This window comes from Equus caballus, chromosome 14 (assembly GCF_041296265.1).
Source record: "Equus caballus isolate H_3958 breed thoroughbred chromosome 14, TB-T2T, whole genome shotgun sequence".
Lineage (NCBI taxonomy): Eukaryota > Metazoa > Chordata > Mammalia > Perissodactyla > Equidae > Equus > Equus caballus.
In genome coordinates, this window is record NC_091697.1 from 68594764 (window position 1) to 68614680 (window position 19917).

The following is a 19917-nucleotide window of genomic DNA, read 5'->3' on the forward strand; positions in this document are numbered from 1 at the left end:
AATAAGTAGAGTATTTTCATCTGAAATTTATGTTTGAAAGAGAGTGTTTTGGAAGTAGCATATAGCCTTCAAGTCAAGTTTGTTACCAAAATTTATGGAAGAACAGTATGACATCTTCATCACTATATATGACAAAAATATAACATAGCATAATGCCTTGGTTATGGTAGTGTATCTTCTCAGACATTTTGATGATGAAAGTGATAGATGTCCCAATTACCATATGAAGATTCAGGCTGTTGTACTGCATAAGAAATAAAGACTACGACAGCAACCCTGGGATTTTTCTCTTAAACATATCAAATGGAAACATGCTACTCTTGCTATGTTGCAAGATACTCTTGCAAAGCTGTTTTAACCTGTCTCTTAGAGAGGATACCCCATTCTAAAACTTCTGTCTTGAATTTGTACTTTTAAAGATTCAAGATAAGAATTCCAAATCCTTTCATGTAATTTTATTTACAACACTATTAATCTCTATAAGTTGACGATTTTTTTTTTTAAGATTTTATTTTTTCCTTTTTCTCCCCAAAGCCCCCCAGTACATAGTTGTATATTCTTCGTTGTGGGTCCTTCTAGTTGTAGCATGTGGGACGCTGCCTCAGCGTGGTTTGATGAGCAGTGCCATGTCCGTGCCCAGGATTCGAACCAACGAAACACTGGGCCGCCTGCAGCAGAGCACACAGACTTAACCACTCGGTCACGGGGCCAGCCCCTATAAGTTGACTATTTTAAAATTACTCTTACCCTGATATTATATAGTAATTTCCATAATCCTGAAAGTTGACATCAACCAACACTACTTATATACCCAAAACACTTAGATTACGTATGGGGTTATGGTACAAAAAGAAATAATTATACAGATAATTGTTTAAACAATTAGGCACACTTCAGAAAGAAAATATATTTCCATCAAGCACAGAAGTAGAATTGACATATCTGCCTTGTTCTTTTTTTAGCATTTCAATGTCTATTCATTTTTAACTGTTTTAACAATTGAACTTTTCATTGTTCCATGGGAGGAAGGGTAAATACGTTGCTATTTTATTTTAGAGAATACTCTTGAGAGACTGAGGACAACAGTGGGGCCAGTATGGTGAGGTGGGAAAGCCAGAGGCCTGGATTCCAACAAGACATGTTTCAACCCCACTCCGCCCTGATCATGATCAAAGTTTAGTTTCTCTACCACATCACCTATCTCATGGGATCATTGGGAATGTTAAACAAAATAACATATGGAATCTTCTAGAAGACCTCCTAAATAGTTGGCTCTTAACAAACACAGATGACTACCACTTTGGAAGATAGTACCTTCATTTTGAATATGTGATTTGAAGTCAGAATTATTGCTCCTGGTTGTGCAAAATTGCTAAATTTTGATCATGGACTATTCACAACTCATCCAAAATACACTTTATTCAATTATAAAATGCAGATAATCTACTCTGTGCCTATCTAAAAAAAACTGCTTGAGCATCAAATTAGATACTGCGTGTGGAATAGAAAAGCAATATAAATGTAGTATAACTAATTCCAAATAGCGTTCATAAAATACTTTTTAAAATTCAAGAATAAGAGCAAAAGAAATTAGCAATTAACTTTTCAGCCTATTAATCAACTATGATATCCTTTTGCTTTCATAGGCCAATTTATTACTCTGCATTTAACTAGAATTATAGAGCTACCACATGACCTCTAAGATGCCTTCTGACTATTAAATTTTATAAGTTTTGATGTTCCTATAAAACTGCTTACTCAGACTCTAACCCAGAACTCAAGAAAGTGGAGGCACCGCATCTATTTAGCTTAAGTAATGCCCCTCAATAATAAACTCTTTCTCTATGTCATGGATGCTACTTATCTTGCAAGCCTCAACTCCTATCACATCCCTATAATTTTGTCCTATAATCTGTAATTAGATCCTTGTGGCATTTTGCCTCTATTCTTTTCAAGTGCTTTGTCCTGCCTAGAAAACCTCCCTTTCTTTTACTTTTTATCAGGGCACTTCCCATCCTGTAGCGAAACAGCCTATTTGCATGTCTTTTTCTTTTGGTAGATACATTACTGGACAGAAGGGACATTGCTCATCTTTGCACTTTCACCATAGCACACAGTGAGTGACCCACAACAGAGATTTAGTAAGAGTTGAATTGGACCAATAAAAAAAAGTCAGGACAATCTTTGAAACTTCCAACAAGTCCCTGGAATAGCTGGGACAGCTTGGGTCAAATGCCTAAATGATTACAGCTGCCGTGCCAGTGAGTCTGAGAAGCCTCCCTAAGATTAGGCAACTAGTGCATAGTCTACAGTCAGGGTGCCCAGCATGTAAGGGGTAGTTTCCATTAGAACAACAAACAATGTCCTTCTAAAACGTCCACCAATCTCCAGAGTTGTCTTTGTGCCAGGCAACTAATCCTAGCCTTGGCAGTTCAAATGCCCAAATCTCATGAAATTTAAAAACAATTATAATGCCATTCTTGACACAGTTATTTCATCTTTGATACAATTATTTTATTTTTAGGTCTACTTCTAGTCATGTTCCACAAAAAAATTCCCAGTCTCTCAGTACAAATACTCACCAAAATGTACAGGCTAAAGAGATACAAAATAAAGTCTCCCCTTGTGAGTTGGCCTAGCCCCTGCCATGCTTAACAAAATACCTCCAGGAGACAAATGTGACTCATTGCTTTCTACCTGGTTTGCCAGGCCTTGGGAATTTTTAGAACCCTCAGATGGAATGGCAGATTGCATTTTCCAAGCATGGTGATACACACACACGTGCGGATGTACACACACACATCCTTTCCTGCATGCTTCTACTAAAATGTGATGGCAATCCTCTAATGAAATGTGAAATTTATGTTCTCTCCTACTTAAACCTGGGTGGACCTTTGTAAATGTCCCGATCAACAACACGCACAGGAAATACTGTTGTGTGTCTTCTGGGGTTAGGTAATAAAAAGCAAAATGACCTCAGATTGGCTCACCCTCTAACTTGAGACACTTGCTCTTGGAACCCAGCCACTATGTCATGAGGAATACTAGGCTACATGAAGAGGCCCCATATGGGCATACCAACCAATAGCCATAGTAGGCCCCCACCACCAGATCCGTGAGTGAATGAGACTATAGATCCTTCCGGCCTCCCATGCTTAAGTCTTCCAGCTGAGATCCACAGAAACCATGAGAGAAAATAGATGATTATTGCTGTTTTAAGCCACTAAGTTTTGGGATGATTTGTTATGCAGCAATAGATAATCAAAATAGATTTGGCAGGCTACCTAGCCTTTGGAATACCAATTTGCAACTAGATTTAAGGCAGTCTGAGACCTCTCGTATTCTTTGGGCAATTTTTTATTGACACTATCTGGAAATAAGCACTCTGAACTTCATATTCCTACAGCAAATACCACCATTAGGGAAGAAATAAGAAAACCATTCAGAAAGTACTGTACTAAATTCCTTAACTGTTTGCTAACAGATTCTAGATTGTCTTTTTAAAGCCCTCCACAGTATGTCCCTATCTGTTTTGAACTATATTTCTCCAACAGGCTTTGAAGAACATAGTTTTGTTGCTGTTTTGTTTTATTTTTAAAGTTTCCTTTTTGTTTTTAATGAAATGCGAATTCTCTTTGGCAGAAAATACACAATACGATAAACCCCAGACCTCTCTACTCCCTATTGCCCCACAATGAAATCGTATTTACCCATTTATTTGATTTTAAGTTTATCTATATGAACTCTTGATTCCCCTCAAATTATCTGACTGATAAAAATACTTCCCTGACACATACTTTTGTTCACTCAGTTTTCACTCTTAGAATTCCCTCCTCACCACTCCTCAAATCTATGGCTCATCTTAAACCCCTCTCTGTCCAGTCACCCACCAACAAACACATCCACAGATATTCTACAAAGTCTTCCTAGTACATGCCGGTTGGAAGATCTCACTCCAATCTGCAAAATAACATACTCCTGAAAATCAAAATAAGTCCATTTCCTCTCTGGATTATTATTTACCTTTTCACATAAGCTTCAGTTTTCACATCTCTAAAATGGGGACGAAAACTGTACCTAGTTCCTAAAGTTGCTGTGAGGATTAACTGAATATATAAGCACTTAAAAGGTCAAGGTATACCTATAGTTATTATTATATTTACATCTTATCTTCACAATTGTGTTCAAGCTTTTTTTGAGCAGGTTCTTTGCCTGACCCTACTGTTGTGTAAAGAAAGCCAGGACATTAAACCGTCAAATTATTTAGCAACATTAAACATCAAATTCAAGGGATGCCTACAATTTAAAACACAGCCATAAAACTAGAAAAATAGTCCTCTTCCAATATTCCATGTAGAATTTATTAATTTTGACAAAATACGCACAAATTTAGGAAGCCAAGTTATGACGGTATAATGAGAACAAGAAATACAATTTTAGAAACTACAAGTTCATCTGCTAGGGTAGAAGATCAGCGAACAGGGTCCCAAGAAAGCTGCAACTCTTTCTCTCAATTTAAAAAGGTGCAAGGGAAGAAAAAAAAAAGATTAGCAACAGTTGTTAGCTCAGGTGCCAATCTTTAAAAAAAAAAAAAGAGGATATTATAATACACCATCCCCAAAATTCTGTCAAGAACCCAGCTATTTTAAAAGTTTCATATAAAATGGATATTGAGAGGTAGAAGATTAATCCCAAATTGGGAATAAAGCTCCATGGATGCTGATGTTCACACTCGTATTATGCATCAAAGTAAACAACTAAATGTCTTATGGCGCATTTTCTTAATGTAATATTATACAACATTAAATTGTATACAAAGATCTATAGTAACTCAGAAAATACTGAAAGTATAATGTTTAGCAGGAAATAAGATAACTAAAATACATATATAATAGGACCACAATCAAGCAAATTTATGCACAGTATAAAAACTTGGGGAAATATAAAAGAGGTTCCTTGGTTGTGGGTGTCTAGCTGACTTTTTTTTTCTTTTACATTTTATGTTATTTTACCAAATATTTTATAATGGAAGGTATATCTTTTATAGTGAAATATTTTTAGTTAGTTTTCTCTTTTTCTTTTTATCCTCTCTTCCTCCTTTCTCTTCTTCATTCACAAGTTAGCCAATTAAGAGTTTGGTCTCCTGATTACAAAAAAACTGAGTTTAAATGCCATCTCAGCCACTTTCTAACAGTGTGAATTTATGTAAATCAGTAACTTCCTAGGTCTCCACATTTATAAAAATCAGCAAAATAATAGCATCTCCATCTCTGATTGCTGAAAAATTAAATGAGTTAATAAAGCTCTTAGCATTGTGCCTGCCACAAGGTTATCACTCAATAAATGAGAGCTGCTACTCAGCATTTTCTTTCCTCTCATTCCTCCCTCTGTGTCCTTCTTTACCTTTCTTAGCAGAAGTTCAGTATTGTTAACAGAGGCAGAAGGAACATGTAACATTACCTAACCAAAGCAAACATTTGTGTGTTCTTTAATGTTGCTCTGACTTATGTTAAAAGATTTGCGAAAGTTACAGGAAGCAGTGATCATGAAATGGTGTTTCTTGAAAATGTCAGGAAGATATGTGTCTCAAGAGAGAAAAACCCACACAACTAAAAGTAGTCTTGAAAAAAGCATTGGTATTATTTCTTTGCTCCTATTTTATTTCCTCAAAACTGAACTAATGTGTCAATCCAGTTACCAAGGATGAAGGGGCCAAGGTCATCCTCTAGTCCTCAATAAAACCGTCTCTCTCCAGCTTCTCCATTTTTCAGTTCACAGTCTTTGCTCACTGAGATTTCCCATGCTGGTGACTTCTCAATATGAAGACGGCAAGGCTTTAAACAAGGACATTTGAAATAAAAACACAAAAGCCGTCTGGTTTGGATTTCTTTGTTAAAATTTCAAAGCACATCCTTGGAACACATATTGCCTTTGTCTGTACACATTGCTATATATAGTTATATGTGAATCATATTAGTGTGAACTCACAAGAATAAGCAATTATTCACCCATTTTGAACCATTTCCTGGAATTCAACCATGCTTAGAAAAAAAAAAGAATCTGTCAGCATAAGAAAACCAAATCTTTTTAAAATGCTATCTGTATTATTCAGGGTTCTACAGAGAAATAGAACAGATAGGATGTATACATAACCACAGGCCAATTTAGAGCTAGTTCAAATAGACACCATCTCTTATCAACAGAGTGATTAAGAATTGTCTTTCAGAAAATTTGTGAAGTCACATAGCCAGAGCACGTCCAGAAGAAGAAAGCTTGATGTGGAATGACCTCAGAACCAAAAATTCTCCTCCCCAGAGAAGCAAAGGACCGGGACATGGCCAGAACTTAAAAGTGGGACTCTTATCAGAAGTGAGAGGTCCATCATTTAGGAAGAACCTGTGTTAAAATTCTCTCCTCACCTTACCACAAATGTTTAGAACCTCACCATAAATGCTTGAAGCCCACCAATGAAAATCTGCCCCACCAGTGTTTCTGCCTGCCAGTCTGTTCTCCCTAACCTCTTAAATTTCACCCCAAATCCTGAATCAGAGAGACAGATCTCTCTGCAGATTGATCTCATAGAAAAAAGCTGATCTCTTTTCCCAAAAGCTGAAGCAGTAATAATCGGGGTTTTTTTTTAATGCGCATCAGGCAAGAGAAGCTCAGTTTTATGCAGTAATATGTATAGAGAGAGAAATAAAGAGATGGATTATAAGCAATTTGCTTAGATGATTACCGAAGACAAAAAGTCCCAGGACTGAAGTAACCAAGCTGGAGATCCAGGAAGCTGATAGTGTGGTTCCATTCTCACTCTAAAGGCCTGAAAACCAGGAGAGGCAATGGTGTAGGCTCCAGTGCAAAGGCTGGCAGGCTCAAGACCCAAGAAAAGTCGATGTTCCAGTTGAAGTTCGAAGGCAGGAGAAGATCAATATCCTAGCTCAAATAGCCCCTATTTTTTAAATTTAGCAATAATTTTCTGATTTTTCCAGGCAAAAATACAGGAATGAAATAGTAGCATGGTTCAGGCATTATAGCTCAATTTAGGATGATAAATGACAAAGGGCAATGTATAGGAGTGGGCGTTTTCTTACTATCAGAATAAAATTTTTTGATATAAAATGTTGAGATCTTCCTCTTGGAGGAGTCAGCTCTGGGCAATGTATTAGCTGCAATATACTTTCTCCCTTCATTTACTTTTCTAATCTTTATAAATACATTTTAGTGCAGTATATCATGCATTCAGAAGAGTGCACAAAGTATTGAAAATTTTCACAAAGTGAACGCACCTATGACATCACCAGATGGTTCAAGAAATAGACTATGACCAGCACTCCAGAAGTTCCCCTCGGCCCTCTCTCAGTCACTACCTCCCCAGAAAAATAACCATGATTCTCACTTCTAATTCCACAGATTCATTTTACTTGTTCTGAATTTTTTATAAATGAAGCAATCTTTTGTGTCTGGCTTCTTTTGCTCGACATACTGTGAAATGTTATGAATTCATAAGATTGATCCATACAGTTGCATACAGTTTATTCTCTCTGCTATGTAGTACTCCATCATACGAATATATCACATTTTATCTATTCTACTATTGATGTGCAATGGCTTACTTCTTGCTTTTGGCTATTTTGAGTACTACTACTATAAACATTCTTCTACATCCTTTGGTAAATATGTGAACAAGTTCTTTTGGTATATACCTAGAAGTGGAATTTCTGGGCTTGAATGTATGTGTTATGTTCAGTTTTAGTAGACTCTAGACACAGTTTTCAAAGCAGTCATATCAATTTATCTTTCTACCAACAGTATATGAGAGTTCCAGTAACTCCATGTCCTCACCAACCTTACATATAGTCTACTTTTTTCATTTTAACCATTCTGGTGAGTGTTTAGAAATATCGTAAAGTCGGTTTAATTTGCATCTATCTTCGACTAATGAAATTTGGTAGCCTTTCATTTTTTTTTGTCATTTAGATATACTCTTTTGTAAAATGGCACTCACGTCCTTAGTGCATTTTTTGTAGGGGGTTGTCTTTTATTATTATTATTATTATTATTATTATTATTTATTAGTTGGAATTAGTGGTATATTCTGTGGACAAGTCCTTTCTCAAATATACATATCAAAACTCTTCTCCTTGTCTGTGTTTTGCTCTTTCACTCTCATCAAAAAACTATGTTTTTTGATGAACAGTAGTTCATTTTCATTTAGTTCAACCTACTTATATTTTTCCATTACAACTAGAGTTTTCTGTATCTTTTAAAAAATTGTCTTTGCCTACTACAAGGTCATGAAGATATTCTATTTTTTTCTAAAAGCTATAGTGTTTTATCTTTCATTTTTACAGCTACAATCATTCTTTTTTTGTTGTTGTTGAGGAAGATTAGCCCTGAGCTAACTGCTGCCAATCCTCCTCTTTTTGCTGAGGAAGACTGGCCCTGAAGTAACATCCATGCCCATCTTCCTCTACACTCATTCTAATATTGATCTTTTTTAAGTATATGAAGTAAAGTTCAAAATTCATTTATTATTTCCAGTCTATATATTCAATTGACATTGCATTATTTACTGAAAAAAAATCCTTTCTCCACAGCTGGAGACATTTGAGTACTAAATTTAGATTAGTTATTGCACAAACACAAAACAGCAAGTATTATAGATAACTCTGCTTCTTTTAAAAAGTGCTTTGGCTTCTGTATACACTACATTGTATTCACCACCAAAAGTCTATTTGTCATCTGTCACCATACACATGTCCCCCTTTACCTCTTTTGCCCTCCACCCACTCCTTCCCCTCTGGAAACCACCAATCTGTTCTCTGTATCTATGTATTATCTTTCATATATGAGTGAATTCGCATGCTAATTGTCTTTCTGCATCTGACATTTCATTTAGCATAATACCCTCAAGGTCTACACATGTTGTTGTAAATGGCAAGATTTCGTCTTTTTTATGGTGGAGTAGTATTCCATTGTATATATATATACACCACATCTTTTCTATCTATTCATCTATTGATAAGTACTTAGGTTGCTTATATATCTTGGCTATTATGAATGAGACTGCAACGAACATAAGGGTGCATATCTCTTTTTGAATTAATGTTTTCATGTGCTTTGGATAATACAAATGATAATTATATGACAAGATAGAATTGTTAGCTAATGCTACAGCAGCACTCATATTGCAACATATAAATTTGTTTAATTAACACAGGGTATACCTTAAACATACACGATGTCATATGTCAATTATATCTTAATTAAAAAACAAGTGCTGGGCCAGCCCTAGTGGCCTAGTGGTTAAGTTTGGCATGCTCCACTTTGGAGGCCCAGGTTTGCTTCCCAGGCATGAACCTACACTGCTCTTCTAGTCAGTGGCCATGCTGTGGCAGAGGCTTAAATACAAAAAGAGGAAGATTGGCAGTGGATGTTAGCTCAGGGAGAATCTTCCTCAGCAAAAAAAGAAAAAAAAAGAGAATGCTTTGGGAAATTTATTACCTACAAAGCAACAATTCATGCTTATAGTCTCATCATCTTCCTAATTCCATAACCCTACTGGTTTCTTAGAAACTAAGGAATTAGAGATCTTATACGCACAGCATCTACAACAGTAACTGGCATATTGTAGGTGCACGATAAATGTTTCTTGAGTGAAGGGGTCTCACATTCTTCTAACTAACAGTCCTGGAGTCTTCATTTATAAAGAATAGTGAAATATTAATATTCATTATTTATATCCAAATTCGAAATAATTTTGAATATCAAAGTGCTTTAATTTGAAAAAGATACATGTAGTATTTTCATGAGAGAAGTAAGCTGAATTCAAAAATCTGAGAATTGATAAAACCAACAATTTCTTTTGCCACAACAACAACAACATTAACATTTAAGAATGGTCCCATTTAGGCCATTACTACTCTGGGAATTCAAGGCTTTCTCTTTGAAAGCATTCATTCTTTCTCTGATTATGTTTTGTAGTTTACTTTCTCCTTTACATTTCAGTATGTTAGCCACACTTTTGACAAGGAATCTATCATCCTTTTATACACAGAAAAAATGTTATTTTCAAAAGGTCTAATTTATCTCAAAACTATTGGTTTCCAATGAGAAGCATTCCTAGCAGAGTTCTCACAAAGGAGACAGGTTGAATACTCAGCAGGGGGAAAAAGCTGGGACTTACGAGGCTAGAATTAGAAAAGAAGAATAAAACAAAAGAAAAAAACAAAAAAATTCTCTCAAATCCATTTTTTTCATAAATTTTCTTAATTTGGCGTGAATATCACCATTTGCCCAGAACAGTGAATGTATGCCATGAACAAAGGTGGTGCCAGTACAATGCAGCACCCCTGAGTAGACACAAGGGCATGGGGAGGACCATGTGCTGGACTCTGCTCTAGACAATGCAGGACCCCAACAGCTTTGGAGAGATTTCAGGAGAGACTGACTCCTGAATTGAGGATATTTCAAGGTTGCCTAAATCAAATTTTGTGTCATGTCTAATCTATGCTCTAGATTACTAAAGTGTCTTTAAAATCAGTCTTTTCTGAATTTCTCAAACTAAGCTGAATAAATTTGTAATGTTAAGCCTATGTTTATGATTAGTCGAAAAAGAGAGAAAATAGACCACTTGCTTTGCAGTATGGTTTAGCATATCTTTTGATGTATGAATTAATTAGTTTCACAGAACTCATAAATTGGTAGACACAGAGTGTAAATGACCTTAGATTCCTCTTATTTGTATTCCTCTGGGTGAAATAATATCAGAATGAAAATAAATTAAATGAAAAGTATCTTACCTAACTTAACACATAAAGAAGAGAGAACCTAAAATTTTATTGGAAAAAAATTATTTTGGGGACTTTTTCCTTCTAATTATTTGCCAGTAAGCTTAACATGAACACAAATATGTTTTGAAAATCAAGTTACACTTTTAATCTCTTGAATCATGTATATGCTTCTCTAAGCTTTGGATTTTTTTAGCTTAAAAACAATGGGATATATTTGAATTGAGAACAATCACTTCAAAACTAGGCAAGTCAATACTATTAAAAAAACTGCTATAAAATTTATATTTACTGATTATAAATATGTGATCTATTTTTGTAGAAAAGGGAACATATAAATCATTTGGCTTCAGGTATGAAAAACTGAAAGGCAGGTAACTTGACACTATTTAATTGAAATTAGAAATCCAAGAACTTTAAAGAGAAGGGAAGTGTCAGAAATTAGCAACCATAAAAAATGGGTCAACCAGAGGATTAAACTAATATGTTCCAACTTTCATTGTAGATATTATCTCAAAATTATATAGTGTTTTTTAAGTCTAAAAGTGTATTTACATATATTTCTGTTTTTTTCTCACAATAAGGAGTAAGCAGGTCAGTTGTTGCCCTTACTTCCCTAAAATGAATTAAAGATAGCAAAGGGGAGACAGTTAGCATTCAAACCTTATAAGCTCTGGACTGTACCTACCTTCTGAGGTTGACTGCACAGATTAGATGTGTGACACTAGACAAATTATTTAACCTCATTTTGTAATCTGTAAAATGGCAACAATAATAATTCCTACCCCAGTTTATAGGAAGGGTTCTATGAGATAGTATGTATAACATAGTTAGCACAGCACCTCTTTTTTGCAGTCATGTTGTAGAGGTGGCATTACTACCATTAACATCTTTGTCATCAATATTATCCAGTGAGTGGCAGTGAGTTCTCCACTCCAGTGAGTTCCAGGTCGGGAATTCGAGTATCCTATTTGTGGGATCAATGTCCTCCAGGTTCACTGTACTCCTTCTAAAGTTTTACTAAATTATCCAAGAGAAGGTAGCAGCCTTGCCACAATGAAATCAACAGCTCTAACACAAATGCCTACAGAGACAAGGAAGGAAATATTTACAAGACAGTAAATGATGGTGTGAATTATGGCCAGCTGAGAAGTATAAGCTCAAAGGCTTTCAAATTCAATTTTTTTCCTTATAGGTTTGAAATTGAAATTTATTCCTCTGCCATTTTGATATAATACTAAGAAACTATTTCCAAACAAGCATTTAAATTCAAAGTGATGAAACTTTCTGGATATTTCACAGTGTGAGAAGGAGACAAATATAAACATATTCAACGGCCAGAAACAATTCTAGTCAACATTCTTTAAGTCACAGACTTAAAGGCACAGACATTAGCTTCAGCAATTGCCCTTAAGTTGATACCAATGCCCAGAGCCCTCCACTTGCCTCTGTTCAGACACAGAGGCCAAGATGAGAACAGAGGCATTTCATTTTGGTAGACAAGAGGCACACTAGAAAGTGTACTATGGATTTTGTCCATGTTAGCTTTCTTTACTTGCTCTCTTCATGTTTTTTGTTGCAGCCACTCCCATAGGTGTTTGTTCCCATGCCTCAAACAAAATAGCTCCTAGAAGAGTTACCAATGGATCCTAGGCTCCAAGATAATATTCAAGTTTCAGTTTTTATCTACGTAATCAGCAGTGTAACCAATTTGATCACTCCCCACTCCATATAGTTTCAGTAGGCTTCTCAGACATCCTTTTCCTCAGTTCTTCTATTTCATGACCTAGTCTTTCTTGGTTTCTTTGCTAGTTCCTCTCCATTTCTGTAACTGCTAATATTTGAATTTCTCTAGGTTCAGTAATTAATTTCTCCTCTTCTCCACCTACTCTCCTCCCTGAATGAAGCTCATTCAGTCCCATTAATTTAAATACCATCTATATGCAAATAGCCTCTGCTCAGACTTCACTCCTGAACTCCAGAGTCGTACATATAATAGCCTATTTGGTATGTCTTCTTGGGTATTTAACGGGTAACTCAAACTTACCATGTACAAAATGGAACTTCTGATTTTTCTTCTCACAGTTTTCCCTTTCAGTAAATGGCAATTCCATTCTTCCAGCTGTCTAGATCAAAAATCATGGGGCCATCCCTGATTCTTCTTTTTCCCTCCAATGCACATCTAATTCATTAGCTGAACCTATAGGCTAAACATTTAAATGTACCTAGAATTTAACCACTTCTCACAACCTGTACCTCTTGTACTACGGCAGGTTATATATGGCCACAAATTCATTGGGAGTCCTTCCATCAAGAGATAAAGTTTAAATTCCCCACCATGGAATTTACCCTGGGTGGGCTCTGTGACTGCTTTAACAAATAAAATATGACGGAAGTGATTCTGTGCCACTTTCCAGATCCAGACCTTAAGACACTGGCAGCTACCACTTTTGGTCTCTTGGGATACTTCCTCTTGGAGTTGTAAACTACTATGTAAGCATTCTGAATAATGCACTGGAAAGACCATGTGGAGAGGCCCTGAGACTATAAGGAGGGAGAGAAAGACTCAACTAAGCCCAGCCTCCCTGATCCCCTTTTCCAAGGTACCAGGCATGTGTGTGAAGATGTCTTGGATCCCCCAGATAAGCTACCAGTTGAATACCTCCAAATGACCTTTGTTTACTCCTTATCAAGCAGGATTGCCCAGCTGAGAGCCCAGCTCACATTCTTGACTAAGAAAAGTGTGACATATAATAAAATGGGTGTTGCTATAAGACACTAAATTTTGGGGTAATTTGTTCCAAAGTAACAGACAACCAGATCAATCATCTTCTCCTAAGGTACCAACATCTGTCTCTTGGATGATTCTAAAGACTTTTAACTGATCTCCAGTCTCCCTGATTCCAAGCTTGACCTTCTTGTCCTTTTTTTCCAAAGCAGCCAGAGTGATCCTTTTAAAAATATATCACTCCTCTCCTTAAAACTCTCCAAAGGATTCCTGTCTCATGGAGGTTAATAGCCAGGTCCTTATAATGGCTGTGATAGTCCTACGTGAGCTGAACCTCTTCTGCCATTCTGATTTTACATCCTACCATTCTTCCTCATACTCATTTCACTTCAGCCCTACTGGCTTCACAGAAGTTCCTGGAACAGGCCAAGTACACTCCCACTGCAGTTACTGTTGTATTTGCATGTACTACTCCCTCTGCCCAAGACAGACGTCCTCCCTTGTCATCCACATGGCTCACTTCCATCCATTCTCTCTTTAAATGCCATCTTCTAAGAGAAGACTTCAATGATGGTCACATATAAAATAACACCCCAACATTCCCATTCCAGCAAACTATCATTTTACATTTTTTTTTCCTCAAACCATGTAACATAGCCATCTATATTACCTATTCACTTGTCTACTTATTTTTGCTCTTGTCCCTTTCTGTGTAATTTTATTGCATTCAGATTATCCTTAAAAGCTAGATACTTTTAAAATTTAGTTGTTTCTAATGTTTATAATCTTTGGGAATCCACTTTTTCATCTAACAATTAATTACTAATATTTATCTATGTTGTTGCATTTTGCTATGGATTATTCATTTTGCCTATGATATTATTTGTGAATATACAACAGATTACTCTCATCCACTCTCATCTTGATTGGCATTTAGATGGTTTTCAGATTTGCTGCTATGAATAGGGCTACTATGAATATTACTGTATAGGTCTTCTACCACATATTTTCATGAGTTCCCCTTGGTAAAATACCTAGCAGTATAATGCCTAAGTCATAAGTTACTTGAATATTATGCTTTTCCATTACTCTTTGTATTGGGCCCTATTTCTACTGAAAACCATCTAAGCTTCTTTAGTCCCTACATTAACATCTGGCCCAGTATATCACCTATACAGGATATCTGGTGGTTACCTTTTTATCATTTATTCTCCTGTTCTTCCACCAACAGTACCCTAATTTTCCCTTGATAAATTCACTTCTTTCTCATTCAGCAGTATCACAATGGCAGCTCTAGGAATGGAAGTGACTTGCAGAAGCCATTCAGTACACCCCATCCTCTCGATCCACAGTGATTGGTTCAAGGATAGGCAGATAAGCTATTAGAGATATTTGCTGAAGCTTCCAGGACAAAGAGCTTTATTTCTCTTCTATGGAATTCACCAAAGAGATGCTCTCATCTCCTGGATTTGACAGTCAAAGATATAATACTTGTAACGTGGAGATTGAACAAATCCTGGGGACACAGAGTCAAGAAATATCAGAGAAACCAGGTCCTGGTCAAATCTTCAGGTCTTAATAAGCTGTATCTAAACTGAATTGAATCCCTGGAATTTTAAGCTGTCATGATCCAATAATCCCTGCCATTTAATTTTTTTCTTTCACCAGAGTTTCTGTTACTTGTCTCACAAAAGTCATAAAACATCCCTAATGTTGTCTCCAATTATTCCTTTACATTAGCCTTTTACCCAGCTGTTCCAAACAAGGTCCCTGTTTCCAAAGACTCCCCTGACATTTATCATTCTCTACCTTCCACCTAGCAAATTCCTGCCCACATTTCAAAGCCCAGATTCATGAGCATCTCTTTTAAGAACCCTTCCCTGAACAGACTGCGACGTCATATGACACCATCGCACTTTTTTGCTATCCCTTTGTGGGGTAGCCTCCTGTTTTGTCATCTCTTTTAGAGTTTTATGTGCCAATGGACATCTTCTAAGCATCATCTGCTGTGCTCTGCTTGTCCCCTCTTCCAACTTATAAGCCTTCTGAGTTCAGGGACTATGAGTTTTATTTCTTTCTCTCTTCCAAGACAGTAAATGCTTATTAAATGAACATACTATGCAAAGCATGTCCATGCTCTCTCCCTGTGGTACCAAATTCTCCCTCCAGTTTCTGTTTCCAAAACACAAGATTTTGTGTTGAATGGAAAACCTCATAACCACATCACTGTTAAAACTAAAGCAATGAACTTGCCTTAACACTTGCCTAGCAAGACTCTCTCCTCAGTGTATTACACTAAATGTTCTAACAGTCTGTGCACCACTCTTATGAGTTTTTTACAGGTATAAAATTTAAAAGCTTATAACAGAGCACACTTAAAAAAATAAAACACCTTAATGCTTATGGAGGATAGAGTAAAAAATGATTTACAAAATGGTGTTTTATGACTATACAACGGAAAAACTCAGCACATCCAGAAAACATTTATAACTATTTATAAACAGAAAGGAAAACAACCCCTAAAAGCAGGATAGTGAAGACAGAGATATATAAAATGGAGGTGTCAAAATATGAGTGAAATGAATGAATCTCATATGACCCAAAGTGAAAAATAAAAAGTTCACCAGTTGAGGCCTCAGAAAGGGGACCTAGTATGAAAGCTTTAGAGGTGGCTGGTGAGTCTATTGATTTGTCAAAAACCAGTGAGAACAGAATTACAAAAACATTTGTTTTCCTAGAATTGGCTAAATTCATTTCACAAAACCTCTACTTGGATGGTTCTGACAAGTTAACCTAGTATATGAGACATTTAGTGTCTAGACCTTGTGTGCCAAAGAAGCAACAGAATCTCTATTTTAAAAAAAATGTTTGTGGTGTTGTATAATCTATCATTACTGAAGAGTTATTCTCACTTTTATACTACTCTGTTCACTACATGAATAAAAAAATGCAATAGACTTTATGCCATGCTATACAACACAGACAATAAATCAACAAATATTGAGCAATATTTTCTATTTAGAATTGGTCCCCTTGATTAGGTGGCAGAGAAAGTAGAAGATTGAGGGAGAAGAGTTGGTCCTTTATATTATTTTCTATGTAGGACATGAAAAAGTTATTTTTTTCTCAGGATGATTTTATTTTGGTTTCTTTCAAGAAAGATCTTTCCCATAAACATCATATCCCTGTTCATAATCAATGACAGAAAGTTCATCACTTGCTCTTTGGGGCAGTAATTCCTCGCTAACTGTACAACCTTATCACCTAAAGAGCTTTTAAAAGTACAGATGCTTTGGGCTCTATCCCGCACTATTGATGCAGAATCTAGGTGGGACCTAGAGACCTGTATTTTTTGAAAGTCATCTTGTCACCTATTGGAATTTGCAGTTCCTGCTATTATTGCAGACTGCCTGGCTCCATTTGTATTAGTTTTCCTGGATTCTCCGGGTCTCCTAAAAGATGACTGCATGCAAAGAAGCAATTACCTCACAGCACAAAGCTTGTAATCACTTGTCCAGCAGGTATTGGTGATGCATTAACAACCACAGGAACAAAACAGGGTCCCAGTGTATTCATTCAAACTAAAGCTGTGTCATGTTGTCTTAGAAATGTACCTTTTGCAACCACATAAAACTCCTATGACTGTCATATATTCTGCAGCCTCATCTAACAGACATGTTGAACCGGAGTGGACATGGGTGGGAAGGGGAGTGGACCCGGAGAAAAGAAGTCCTGGTCCCAAGGGACAGATAATTTATTACACAAGACTGTCCTCTATAAGGTAGTAAGTTGTCTTACTGATAAACTCCCACCATGCTCTGTGACCTTTGTCTATTCCAGGCAAATGTGATGGAAAAAGCAGAGTGGTAGGAAGGTTAACCGAAAAACCAAGGTAAGCTCCAGTCCCTTAGGGAAGAGGCCCTCTGAGAGCTAGGCAGGTTGGGCTGCTATAACAAAATTCATAGACTGGGTGACTTAACAAAAAAACATTTATTTCTCACAGTTCTGGAGACTGAGAAGTCCAAGATCAAGGTACCAGCAGATTCAGTGTCTGGTGGGAGCTCTCTTCCTTGTTTGCAGACACTGATTACCTTTTTAACGTAGCCTCACATGGCGGAGGGGAGAAAGAACAAGTTCTCTGGCCTCTTCTTATAGGGCGGTACTCTAATCACGAAGACCCTATGCTCATGTCCTCATCTAATCTAATTACTCCTCAAAGCCTCCTCCTCTCAAAACCCCCATGGTGTTGAGGGTTAGGGCTTCAACATAAGAATTAGGTGGGGTAAAAAAGCATTCAGTCCAAAACTCGGCCCTAGGCAAGCAGATTGTGCCTCAGGAAAAAGAAACCAGGCCAGAAAACCAGCAACCCAGACTGGGCGTGTATTTTTAAGTTAAGAGCCAACACTGCCAATCGTAGACACAAGAGTGCCAAAATGGCATGCATGAGATACCTGGCTTAGGACAGCAGATTTATTCTTCTACACTAATTTATAAGATATGAGAAGTATGATAGCATAACACACACTGATCTGATAAGCATGAAACACCAAAAACAAACTGCTGAAAAGCTGTTTACTTAGAAATTATACAGAAGCTGAGCATACCTTAAGAACAGAAAGAAAAAACAATTCCTAGAACTTCATGAGACGTATAAGAAAATCACATTTTTACCAATGTAAGAGTGATACATCAAAGATCAGAGTGAAACCTAAGAACAGCATGATGTTGGCTAAGTTAAGGTAAAAGTGCTTCCTGATTGAATTCACAGAGAATTGCTTCTATAATATGTATAGGAAGCAATTCAAGAAATTGTTAACAGTTATTGCTTCACAGGAGGAAGAGTGAGAGACAGGAGAGAAAGACAGAAGAAAGTCTTACTGTAAAATGAATGTCCTTTTGAAACTTAAATTTTATAGAATGCACATCTATAAACTATTTACAAATTAATCAATTTTAAAACAAGAGATGAGTGTTTCAGTTTCTCATTTTGAGACTGAAGTCAGTGATCAAAAATATTTCCATCAGCCAATAGCCTACCTCAGCAAAAGACATTGTTCTAAACAGTTGTGGGGCCAAGAAATTCTAGACTGTTGGTAAAAATAAACACCAAAAGAAAATATGTAAAACAACAGGATACAAAAGTATATGCCAGTCAAGCTATTGTTTTAGTAACATCCACTGGAAAGGCCAGGAGGAATGTCACACACCAGAGTCAACAATGCCATGTTTATACATTTAACACAGAATAGGCCATGATCCATGTGTGAATAGGCTAAATCAATTCTGTCAAAATTCAGGGGGAAAAACCATTCAGAATAAATTGAAATGTCAAAATACTGTGGAAGAAATCCCTGTATGATGCAAATGTAAAGTTAATTGCACTTATAATAAGCCCAGTACTCAAAACAATGAAATAGAGTGATATTTTAGGGGTACTGGGTCTTGAGAAGATAACTTCTAAGGCTTGAAATACACTTTAGAATTAACAAAGCTGTTTCAAAGGAAACATTCCCCCTTTCTTCCATCCCACAAATCCTTAAGCAGCAAGTATCATTTTATTTTTATTTTATATGTAAGGCTGGAGATTTGCTAGGGCTTTCACACATAGGGAGTGATAGAGAAAGGACTCAGAGTCTGGCTCTATTCCAAATATCTATCATCTTTCCAGGTCACATTTTGATGAATCAGAAATCCAATCAAACATAGCAGTATAAGTTATTTTTGAAACTAGTAGTTTTAAAATGTTTCTCCACTTTCAGGCAAGGTTAATCAGATGGGTCTGAATGGGGTAATTTCCACAAATAAAGAGTATAAAACCTCAAGATATCATTTCATCTCAATGACACGTATAAATACACCAACTTACCACTTTATTTTTCAAAGTTATACCTCTCTTTAATATTTTCTTAAATCCTTTTCTTTCCCAGTTAATTTCTAATATATCACATGATGGAATTAAAAAGCTCAGCTAGGATTTCAGCACAAGTATAAAATACAGGCTTGTAAACAGATCATCAGTATACTAGCTCCCTGCAAAATATCATAACCCATTATGCCACCATGTATACCTGGACGTTTCAATTGTGGATTACTAACACAAGTCAATAAAATTGATGTTAATTTGTATTGTAGAGTGTCGTAATCCAAAAATAACCAAAACCAAAAATTACCAAAGTATCAAATGAAGCCTACATATTTTATTGATGTCATAACTGAGTATACAAGCTGTATCTCATTCATACAAAGCAAGTAGTAAAGTTCCTTATAAAAATTAGGTAAGAACAATTGGAAGATACTGATTTAGTATCATTTGTTAAAGGGATTTAGATATGGGTTTTAAAAAACATCATTACCCAATTATTTCCCAGAAGGGTATGAATAATCTTTACTTAATATACA

General features: G+C 36.3%; 1 protein-coding gene across 4 annotated transcripts in view; it reads right to left on the reverse strand.

Moving 5' to 3' along the window:
* Positions 1-19917, reverse strand: part of PRR16 (proline rich 16) — a 280900-nt gene that overhangs the window by 184967 nt on the left and 76016 nt on the right. The window lies entirely within an intron of this gene.